The sequence below is a fragment of the Hibiscus syriacus genome, unplaced genomic scaffold, assembly GCF_006381635.1.
Source record: "Hibiscus syriacus cultivar Baekdansim isolate YM2019G1 unplaced genomic scaffold, ASM638163v2 tig00110483_pilon, whole genome shotgun sequence".
In the NCBI taxonomy this organism is placed as follows: Eukaryota; Viridiplantae; Streptophyta; class Magnoliopsida; order Malvales; family Malvaceae; genus Hibiscus; species Hibiscus syriacus.
In genome coordinates, this window is record NW_024062759.1 from 1,795,615 (window position 1) to 1,808,439 (window position 12,825).

At 31.6% G+C, this 12,825-nt stretch overlaps 1 long non-coding RNA gene across 1 annotated transcript; it reads left to right on the forward strand.

The window, feature by feature from the left end:
- Positions 1-456: 456 nt before the first annotated feature.
- On the forward strand, positions 457-1,464 carry LOC120129148. The gene is made up of 2 exons (XR_005516709.1): positions 457-1,020; positions 1,324-1,464. It is a non-coding gene; the product is annotated as an uncharacterized LOC120129148 (long non-coding RNA).
- The last annotated feature ends 11,361 nt before the right edge of the window (positions 1,465-12,825 follow it).

The window sequence follows — 12,825 nt, forward strand, 5'->3', positions numbered from 1 at the left end:
AATGAATATTTACCTTAATATTAATAACACATAATTTATCCTAAAATTAATTAATACATCAAAACTCACAGATAATTAAAATAAATAAAAAATAAATATAATGGAGGACACACATTGTGCACGATGTATCATAAATTTGGACGTTGAAAGTTCGTGACTTGAAAATTTGCCAATACTGAACACCTATACACATATTTAATTATTAAGTAATATATTTTTTTAAAAGAATATATTATTTTAAATATTTGATAAATTCTAATAAATAATAATTTCTAAAAATAAACACGTTGCAAAACGAGGACCCACATCCTGTTGGGGATGCGGAAAGGGCATGAAAGTAATTTGAGTTGTAGACAAAGATAATCTTCAATAATGAAGAGAAAATTATCTTTCTAGCGCCACTGATGAAGTAAACCCCCCTCCCCGCCCGCCCGCCTGCCTTAATTTGCCTATAAATAGGAACCAAAATCGTTAAACTTATTCACACTCAAATTCAAAGTAATCGAAGTTGAAAAGAAAAGAAAACCAATCTCCAACAATGTCGGAATCATGCACAAGATCGGTGAAACCCTTCACATGGTTGACAAGAAGAGGAAGAGAAGCACCAGGGAGGAGGTCACCATGAAGGCGGCCAGGGCCAAGCCTACACATATGGCGGCGGCGAGCACAAGGGAGAAGGTCATTATGGCACGGGCATGACCGGAACAGAATACAAGGGAGAGACCGGTCATGGCCATGGTTATGGCACGGGCATGACCGAACAGAATACAAGGGAGACCGGTCATGACCATGGTTATGCACGGGCATGACAGGGGCAACGTACATGGGAGAGGCTGGTCAAGGCCATGCCTATGGCGAGCACAAAGAAGGCTTAATGGATAGATCAAGGACAAGATCCATGGCGACGGTACCACGGACATGGTCAGGAGGGCGAGAAGAGAAGAAGGAGAAGAAGAGGCATGAAGGTGGTCATGACAGCAGCAGCGACAGTGATTAGACCTTCACTCCCCGTGGTATCCGGTAATATTTTTTTAACTTTATAGTTTAAACATAAACCTTAAAAAGGGTAGGAAAATACTTGTTTATTTATAGAATTTTGAAATTTTATCTTCGTAATATTTAGGCATTTCCTTGATACAGTATATGTAAGAAGAGAGAATAATATAGAAAATATTGTAAATATAATTCAGTGAATTTTTATAAATTTGAAATTTGATTTTACATTATTTTTAAATATATTTATATGTAATTATATTATTTACTAAAAAATAGTAGGAATATATTTTGATTCCATCTTCTGATAGATTTTTGTGTGTGTTGCAGGTGCATGGGATGAATGGATGGCTTGTGATATGCTTTTACTTTGTGAAAAAAGAAAAAAAAATACATATTATAGTAATACTGTGTGATGTATTTTGGCATGCTATGAATGAAATATGATATGAGAATAAATATTTACTTTATCTAATGTTCTAAATGTTGTAGTATATTGTATACATATGATTGCCATTTTATTACATGAGAAGATGATTAAATAAACTGCTGAATATAAAACGTTTTTAAATAATAGAATATATGTATATACACATAAAAGTCAGTCCAATATGATCATATATATATATAATGAAGTAAATTTCTAGGCCACATTCTAAAATTTTGGCGCAATGATAATAAAACATGGCAAATGACAAATCCGCAACACGTCTACTACTACACGAAAGGGGTATTAAAGTATTTTGACCTGGAGACTCTGATAACCTGGCTTCCTGGCCCAAATAGGGTGTTGGAAAAATTTATTGAATTAAGATATTTTCTACAGTTTTGAAATTATTATTTAAAATAACCTAATCTAAAAAATAATTACTGAACTATTTAAAGATTTTTTCCCAACATTTTATCTCAACCATTTGTCCTGATCAAAATTTCAACTTGACTCCTCCGATTCTCTGCACAATCAATAATCATAACTCAATAAATACAGTGTTTTAATCCAAACAAAATTCTGAACCGCACCTAAAAATAGAGTTTTGAAATCCTATAAACAAAGGGAAGAACCCAAGGAAAGAGGGCATCAGTTTCGAAAGAAACACATAATAATCGAAAGGAAACATAGGGGATATACAAAAATTAGAGTATTTTTCGGAGAGAAAATACCAAAGAGAAAAGAGCCAAGATATTACATTTAAGGCATTTGTTTATTTCACCAAAGTCAAAAGAGTCTTTAAAAGCATCAAAGGTACCCAATCCTCCTAAGATCAAAGTTTTGGTTCAGTTCTTGAGATATCATGAAATCTCATAGCATTTAGAGAGAAGTTTTCTCTCTTTTTTCTTTTGTTTTGAGCTTTGGTCGACTGCCAAATGAAAATAGGGTTAAAAAACCCTTAATGTTCTTTATGTATAAAATATTTTGGGTTAATTGCTTGTTACGGGTTTGAGGTCATGTTTACCTTTTCATTGTAGTCATGCTAAAGTTTTAATGAATTGATTTAATCTCTTTATTTATTTATTTATTTTATTATTTAATGCTATTTTTTATGTTATTTATTGTTGTTTATTTCACGCATGTTTTAATTTCGTCCATATTCAGATATGTTGTTTTACGGTTTTTTAAAATTTTGTTATTATTTCTTTTTTTATTTTATTCATTTTTTATTATTTTTATTTATTTTTTTCATTTTCATTTTCATTTTTTCATTTTTATATCTTTATTTATCTATGTTCTTTATTATTATTATTATTATTATTATTATTATTATTATTATTATTATTATTATTATTATTATATTAACATTTTTTTTATCTAACATATTTTTTTCAGTCGTAATTCCAACCGATCAAAGGTAAGCAATTCGAATTGGGTTTTTTAAATTATAATTTAAATTTTTAATTTTTCGTAATTAAGACAACCGATAAATTAATTGGTACCGAAAGGGCAGTTCAAGGGTGTTAATCCTTCATTGACTGTAACCGACTCCCGAACTCGATATATTTCTGGTAAAACGCAGATCAGGTAAGATGGTGTCCGACCTATCTAAACGTTTTTAAAATGGTCGGTGGCGACTCTAACCCAAATTTTCAAGTCGAAGCCCAATTCCGGGCCCACCCGAAAGACGGTTCCGACAGCTTGGCGACTCCACTGGGAGAGGTAAGTGAGTAAGGCTGAAATTAATTTCTGGTTGTCTTTTTGAGCGAAAATTACAAGTTTAAATTTTAATTTATTTATTTGATTCTTTGATTATTTTTTAAATAAATAGTTATACTGGCGTTTTTTCTCAATGATTTCAGATTTTTTTCACAATTTTCATCTCAATCTCTATACCCGAGCTCTGAACCATTTTTAAGTGGGGGTGAAAATGACGCATTCGTGAGAATTTATTCTCCGCACAGGCTTAGGAAGTAACCTTCGGTATTCATATACCTTATGTCTTCGTGTGAATTTATTCACCGCATAGGCATAAGAGAATATATCTTCTCGAGTTTTGACTTAGTCCACATGAGCATGTAATGAGCTTAGGACTAAGGGTCTGGCAAGCCTAAGGGGGCACTAGCAATGAGAACTCAGGTACCCTTTTTTAGAACCTAAATCGGGAGATTATGAGAATTAGAGCCCACCCTAAAACCTCATTTCAAACCCTAGGCTGTTTTGAGATTATTTCCTACTTTATTTTCTGTTCAAAGTATGTGAACTAGAAATTTATGTGGTTAGGACTTGTTCAAAATCAACTTGTAGGATAAAGATCATGTACGTGTAGGAATAATAAGCATGTGAGGTAGAGATCATGTGGGGTAGGACTTTTTTTTCATTATTGTTCTGATTTACCTCACTAACTATTTTTATTCTTGTTCTCTTTCATTTTATTTACATCATTTGCATCATTCAAAAGAGGCGTTGATCCACTAAAAACGTTTTCGTTAAACGTAAATAATTCACATTAATGGACAAAGGGGTTATAATACAATAGATGAAAAGCTCAGAAGTCCGACGTTGGTAAGAAAAGATGCAGAATGGACCAGGATTTACACCGAGCACACCAAAGGTCAACTTTTTGAGTTGGTAAAGGTTGCAGGGGTAGACGACAAAAAGGTTACTGACCTGGAGAGTCCCTTCAAAGATAATAGGTCATTGTTGACAAATCCAAGAAGTAAACAAGTGAGTTTCAGACAGTTCCCTTCAATGGAGGCTTCCAAAGGCGCTTTCGTTGAAGGTAGGCTCAGCAGAAAGTGAAAACCAAATATGCAACCATTCGAAACTTTGTGGGAAAAGTACAAAAAGCAGCTCAGAGAGGCCAGAACGGTTTGATAGGGTATTCAACCGGCGACAGGTGAAGGCAGAAGATAAGTCAACCTGTAAGAAGTTATTCGGGGTCTAGAAGAATATACCTTCAAAATGTTTTTTTCTCTTAAGACGTAACACTTTTGTCCCCAATAAGGATTATTTATAATAACATACATATTTTTGGATCAATGCCTCAAACATTGCATGCATCATGCATACCTGCATATTTCACATTATTTTTTCTCTTTTTTATTACGTTCACATGTATCATAAAAAATGAGAACATTTCCATCCTATTCTCATGACCTACAAAGAGCTTTACCAATAACTTTTTGACACCCATGTAGTCTCACCATATCCGGTGGAACCCATGAAGCCATCATACCCCAAGTGGCATGATGAGAGTGCCCATTGCGAATATCACGACGGTGTCCCGGGGCACACTATTGAGAACTGCTACGCATTCAAGAGAATCGTGCAGAAGATGCGTAACAAGAATTGAATCGACTTCAACAACTCGGGGGGATCCAAATAAGGAAGAAGATCATTTCATTTCATTATTTGCAACATTATGGTTGAATTCGTTTTTGAACTTTCTCATATTTTGGTGTAATTTGTTTTTAAATTTTCCTTTTTATATGAACATTTAAATAAATTTATGCTACTTTAAAGATTGTAAGCAATGAATCAAATTTGTAGACTTGAAATTCTTTGAATATCAATCGAATTAAAAAACTCTGTAAATGATTGGAGTTATAGATCTTTGACAAAGTAGCAGGATTAAAAAAGGACTTTTGACCTGACTCAAGAAGACATACTCGAACATCATATCCTTCTTTTACAAGAACAGACATAGCCTTCTCATTTCATAAAGGAATGAACAAGAGGCATGATATTCAGTTAAGTATAGGAGCAGACAACATGAGACATCTTTTGCATATGACTTTACTATACTTTTTTTAGGGCTTTCAGTGATGGTTATGATCTTTACAGATGGAATAGTCGAGTAGGTGAATCTAATTCAGACCAATTGCTTGGAAATTGAACTCTAAAGATGAGATTTCTTGACTTTCAAAAACACCTAGACTATAACATGTTCTTCTTAACAAACTTAAGAAGTTGAATATGTATACCCAAATTATAATTATATATATATATATATACAATAAAACTTGAGCTGTCCCTCTAAAGCAATTAGTTAAACGCCTCGACTTTATGGATAAGATTCAGCTAGCCTGATAAAGGTGATTATTATAATACAATAAAGCTTGAGCTATCCCTCTAAATCAATTGGTTAAATTCCCTGGCTTTATAGATAAGAGTCAGCTAGCCTGATAAAGGTGATTATAATATTGAGTTGTCCCTCTAGAGCAATTGGTTAAACACCCCAGCTTTATGGATTCAGCTAGCCAGATAACGACAAATTAAGTCAAATTCATTTAAATAAGGAGTTTCGGTAAAGATAGACTAAGGGAGTTAAGGAACACCTGTTATAGTCAATTTCAGACGAGCACTCAGGAATTTCATTTTTAGACCGATATTTTCGCACTGCCTTTGCTAGAGGAGTCTGCAAAGCTTGAACAAATGAAGATTTCAGAGGACCGAAATAGAAGGTCTAGTAATTGATTATGCTAGTTGCTTCATTTTGTCCGCATCTGATTAAAATGCCAAGTCGAGAAAAAGGCATATTGCAATGACCAAAAAATGACATTTCTTGATGGCTGAAACCTTAGGAAATAGAAAGCATGTTGAGTTAATCGATTGAGGAAATAGCCAAGAGGGGGTGAATTGGAAATTAAAATTTTGGTAGAAGCTTTTGAAGAAAATAGAAAATATTTGCACAACGATTTAGAGTGGTTCAACTTTCTCAACCAAAGTCTACGTATACTACCTTAGGGAAAAAGTAGAAAATTGGGAAAAAGTTTAGGGAATTAAGTGATAATTTCCTAAAAAGAATTTTATTCCATAAATAGATGGTTTACTCTTGAGAGTGGAGTTTTATAGAAATCATATTTTTGGATTTGGAATTTTAGTAAAGAAAATCTAGAAAGGGTTAAAGTCCGATAAGGAATCGGTAATTCCGATCAAATTGGAATTTTATAAAAATTGGAAGGATGTTATAAAATAATTGGAAATATTATTTTAATATTTTGGATCAGAGAAATTTGGTTTGGAATTGTGAAATTTTTCAGATTTAATCGAAACAGTGGAATTTAGTGACTAAAACAAAATTTTTGAAAATTCATGGGCAATTTCATGAGTCAAAGTCAAAATAATTCATCTTTGACTTTGAAAGATGATAAGGATGAGTTGTCATGGTTTTATGGTGAATATGGAGATTCATTAATGGAAAAAATGGAATTTCCTATTGAATTGAATAAAAAATTTCATTTTATTATATTAAGCCATGTGTTATATTCATTTAACATTAGAATATGAATGATGGTGGAGATTTTCAGCTCATCTTCTTCTTCAACATGCCGTGGGTGTTCTTTAAAGGTGAGAGAAAACTTCAACTCAAATTTCAAGCAATTTACTTAGGATTTTGAGTAAGTTGTAAAAAGGAAATTGTTATATGTGAAAAACGCTATATTTTGGTATCAATATTGTATGATAATCTTGTTGGTGTTCAAAGATCCCAAATATAAGGGTTTGTGTTCATATAAGGGATCATGAAATTAATGAAACATAATTTATATGATTTGATATTTTTATAATATCAATTACCATTTTAAGAAAATAAATTTTAAATCACTTGTAAAAGTGGAAATGGTTTTAAGAAATTCGGGTGATATCTATAATCTGTATAGGTATAATTATACGGGTTATGGGTGTTACATTTATTGGCATCATAGCTACAAGTTTAGCCGATTCTAGGACTAAACCGAGGTTATTTTGAGTTAAAAAGTTTATACATGCCACTAGGATGTCAAAAGTTACTGATATTTGTATATATACTGTGATGATGTTTATAGGGAGTAAAGTTACTCTTTACTAAAGTATGATGATTCTGACTATGTTCAGATGTTGGAATTAAAGATAAATGTAAGAAATTCGAAATTGTTGAAAAGAAGGTCGAGATTGAAATCGACAAAAAGGGACCCAACATGACTTATGTAAAACACCTTAGAAGGGTGGATGTTATAAGGGATTTTTCTCCATTCTGTAGAAGAAATGTCACAACGTTTAACAAAGTTTATTAATTGGAAGAATTGATTAAAAAGTTTGAACGACTTACAAGAAAAGTCGAATCGGATAAGGATCCAGAGGAGATTGCTAAATCTAGTGATGATTATGAGGTTTTCCAGGTAAGCTTAAATAAGTGAGAAATATTTAAGCTAAGCATTAAATTGTTTAAAGCATTGTTGATTTGAGTAAGAGAAATTAGGTAAGCGGTAAATATGATTTCCACTAAAAGTTTAAAGAAAGTTGAGTTATTTGTGAAATCAAATGGTTATGAGTTGGATTGAGAATAAATATCAACTCCATAAAATTTGATAGAGTTACCTTGTGAAGGTAAATATGCGAAAATGGATTATCTAACATTCCATGTTACAATGAATTATTGTTTAGATTGAGATGGATTCACAAGAACTTGAAAAGTGGCAAGTTTGTAATGATAAGAAAAAGGAGTAATTTTGCTTGGTAGTGTGATTTTAGCATTAACTATTATGAAGTTATTGCTACAAATTTATCAAGTTTTCTTATTGAATGAAGTTGACATTTAGACTTTCATTTGAGATGGAAAATGTATCAAAAGTTCGAGAATAATTTTTTTGGATCTGGAAAAATTATACATATTTTCTTAAGAATGAAATAAGGAATTCTAAAGTAGAAATATTCAATTCTACTTGGTATCGAGTGATATTATAGCGGAAGACCTTTGGGTCATGATACATGTGTTAGACGGACAAATAGTAAATGTCTGATAAAGATTCAGGAGTTTATATTATGGATGAACCCGATGGGATTATCATTAACGAGTTTTAGATGATTTTGATCATGATTTGGTTATCTCTGTATTAAGGTTGGGTTAAGGGTCGCAAGAAGCGATTAATTTAGAAAAATGCAGAGAAATTAAATTTTTTAATGATTGATGAAAAAGTGAAATCATCAATAAGTGATATCAGCAATGGTTGCGATTAAGATGATGTAAAAAGGATGCATAGCTTTTCTAGCTAAGGTGATAGATACTTAAGTATCTGAAGTAAGATCATATGATATTTCCATAACTTGGGAATTTCCATAAGTTTTTTTTAGATTTATTATTATGGGTTACCTCCAGATTGAGAGGTGGAATTCAATATTAATGGTTATCAAGGCATTGATCTTGTATTTATGGGCTCATATTGAATGATTTCGATTGAGCTAAGAGAATAAAAAACCAATTACAAGAATTGATAGATGGAGGATACATTAGACCGAATATTATACCTTGGGGTAAATCGGTATTGATTAAAAAAATAGATATATGCAATTATGCATAGACTATCGATAGTTAAACAGAGTAACTATCAAGAACAAATATATCCTATTTTGAGGATTGATGACTTGTTTTATCAGTTTAAAAGGAGTAGTAATGTTTCTAAAATTGATATTCGAATGGGATATGAACAGTTAAATTTTAAAGAGGAAGATGTTCCAAAGATAGTTTTCAGGAAACAGTATAGACACTACGAGTTTGTTGACGATGTTTGGTTTGAAAAATGCTTTAGCAGTATTTATGGATTTTGATGAATCAAGTATTTCAACCTTACTTAAATTAGTTTGAGGTGGTCTGTATTGATGACATTCGGGTATACTGGAATACAAAGATAGAGCATGATGTCATATTCGTATTGTGCTAGAGATAATTAAGGGTAAAAAGTTATATGCCAAAATGTCAAAGTGTGAGTTTTGGCTATCATAAGTTGTTTTTCTTGGTTATGTTGTCTCGACAGATGGTATAAAAATCAAATATTGGAGTGGAAACCTCCAAAGAATGTTCTTAAGTCTGAAGTTTTTGGGACTTGTTGGTTATTATCGAAGGGTTGTAAAAAACTTTTCGATGGTTGCTTTTCCTTTGACAAGCTCTTGAGAAAGGACGTTTCATTTGCTTGGACTGAGAAATGTCAAGAGAGTTTCAAAGCTTTAAAGAATATTTTAACGGAAGCACCAGTGTTGGTACAACCGGAATCGGACAAAGAGTATGTGGTGTATAGTGATATATCTCATAATGATTTGGGGTGTGTACTTATGCAAGAAGGTAAGGTGGTGGCCTATGCTTCTAGACAATTAAATATGCATGAGAGGAATTATCCTACTCATGATCTTGAGTTAGCATCGGTTGTTTTTGCTCTAAAGATTTGGCGTCATTATTTGTATGGTGAGAGATGCCACATCTACATGGATCATAAGAGTTTGAAATATTGGTTGATTTAAAAATAGCTCAATTTGAGACAACGAATAATATAACTTTTAAAGGACTATGATTTGATCATTAATTATCATTCAGGTAAGACAAATGTTGTAGAAAATACACTTAGTCGGAAAACTTTTGTAGCTTTGCGAGCTATGGATGTACGATTATTGTCGAAAGAAAATGGTGCACTATTGGATGAATTGAAAGTAAAACCGATGTTTTTATATCGGATAATAGAGAAAACAAAATGAAAGATGAAAAAAAATGAGACTAAAGACTTTGAAGTCAACTCTGATGGGTGTCTATTTTATCGAGGAAGAATTTGTTTTCCTCATAATGATAAATTGAAGAAATATATTATTTCTCAGGTATATTATTGTTCACTGACTATGCATACAAGCGAGAACAAAATATATCAGGATGTAAAGAGTCATTTTGGTGGCCATGTATGAAAAGAAACATTACCGAGTTTGTTGCTACATATTTGACATGTCAACCAATAAAAGCTTAGCATAAAGTGCTTTCGTAATTGTTGCAACTGATTTCTATTCCAGAGTGGAAATAGTAAAGAGTCACTATGGATTTTGTTATTGGATAACCTTTGACCTCAAATAAAAAGGATTTCCATTTGGGTGATAGTGTCCGGTTAACTAAATCAGCACATTTCATTTCGGTGCAAATTAACTATGCATTGGATAAATATACAGAGTTGTATATCAAGGAGATAGTTCGAATAAAAGGGTATCAATATCCATTATATCGGACAGAGAACCAAGGTATTACTTAAAGATTTTGGAAATAATTGCATAAAGTTTTGAGTACTTGATTAAATTTTAGTACGATCTTTCATCCACAGACGGATGGTAAGTCAAAAAGTACTATTAAGTTATTAGAAGATATGCTCAGTGCATGTGTGATTGATTCCAAGGAATCATGGGAAAAGAAAAGTATTTGCTTTTAGTAGAATTTTCCTACAATAACAGTTATCAATTGGGTAACAATATGGCTCCATATGAAGTTTTATATGGGAGAAAGTATCGAACAGCATTGAATGGGTTCGAGTTGAAAGATCGAAATTTTGTTTGCTCAGATTTATTGAAATAAGTTGAAGATAAAGTAAAGATAATCTCAAGATGATATTTAATCGGCAAAAGTCTTATGCATACTAGAAGTGAAAAGAGATCGAATTTTATACAGGTGATAAAGTTTTTCTTAAAGTATCACATTGGAAAAAGATTTTCCCCCAAAATGCAAAGAAAAACTAAGTCTAAGATTCATTGGACCTTATGAGATATTAAAAGAGTTAGACTGATGGATTATCAGTTAACATTAAATTTGGAGGTAATTGAGATCCAGAGTTGGACAAAGTATACAGATTTTTCATGTGTCGATGTTTAGAAAATATCGATTGGATCTTTCACATATCATTTAATCAAAGGAAATTAAGATCCGAACATATTTGATTTATGAAGAAGAATCAGTTTGGATCTTAGCTCGACAAATTAAAGAACTGTGTAACAAGATGATTCTTCTAGCTAAAGTGATTTAGCAAAATCATAATGTCGAGGACATTACTTGGGATAGAGAGGATGATATGAAAATGTGTAGATATTTTTAAATCAGATTGAAGAATTGCATTAAACAAGTTCAAAATATAATGATTGGCATGATCTTTACAAAATTCTCAAAGTAAATAGGAAAAATTGGAATTCAAGAAGTTGACAGAAGAGGTTTTCGCATAAGACGAGAGTATGTCTTACCAGTTCGTACAACCCTAAATTAGGGTTACAAAATTTCAATAGAAAGTGTAATCTTTATAAAGGGGAGTTACAGTTTTCATAGAAAATTTTAAAATTCGAGGGTGAATTTTCTTAAGGAGGGGAGAATTGTAATACCCAAAAAAATTCAAACAATGACCAAAATGAAAATTTGGAAAGTTTGTTGGTTAAAGTAGAAAATTGGGAAAAAGTTTAGGGAATTAAGTGATAATTTCCTAAAAAGAATTTTATTCCATAAATAGATGGTTTACTCTTGAGAGTGGAGTTTTATAGAAATCATATTTTTGGATTTGGAATTTTAGTAAAGAAAATCTAGAAAAGGTTAAAGTCCGATAAGGAATCGGTAATTCCGATCGAATTGGAATTTTATAAAAATTGGAAGGATGTTATAAAATAGTTGGAAATATTATTTTAATATTTTGGATCAGAGAAATTTGGTTTGGAATTGTGCAATTTTTCAGATTTAACCGAAACATTGGAATTTAGTGACTAAAACAAAATTTTTTAAAATTCATGGGCAATTTCATGAGTCAAAGTCAAAATAATTCATCTTTGACTTTAAAAGATGATAAGGATGAGTTGTCATGGTTTTATGGTGAATATGGAGATTCATTAATGGCAAAAATGGAATTTCCTATTGAATTGAATAAAAAATTTCATTTTATTATATTAAGCCATGTGTTATATTCATTTAACATTAGAATATGAATGATGGTGGAGATTTTCAGCTCATCTTCTTCTCCAACATGCTGTGGGTTTTCTTCAAAGGTGAGAGAAAAATTCGACTCAAATTTCAAGCAATTTACTTAGGATTTTGAGTAAGGTGTAAAAAGGAAATTGTTATATATGAAAAACGCTATCTTTTGGTACCAATATTGTATGATAATCTTGTTGGTGTTCAAAGATCCCAAATATAAGGGTTTGTGTTCATATAAGGGATCATGAAATTAATGAAACATAATTTATATGATTTGATATTTTTATAATATCAATTACCATTTTAAGAAAATAAATTTTAAATCACTTGTAAAAGTGGAAATGGTTTTAAGAAATTCGGGTAATATCTATAATCTGTATAGGTATAATTATACGGGTTATGGGTGTTACAAATCGAATATATAATCTAAAATATAAAATCTTAAAATTCATTAACACTTAATTTGTTATATTAAAACATTAAAATGTTTTCAACAAAACCAACCTAGAGCTAACTCATGAATTCAAATATTTGTCAAAGAGCTATAACTCTACAAGCATTAAAGGAGCTATTGATTCCTTTGATATACTTTGAACTCATGTTTATGATTTGATTCGATTGCAAGCCTGAATTAAGGAGCAATCTTTTATAGAATTCTTCCCTCCTAAAATAA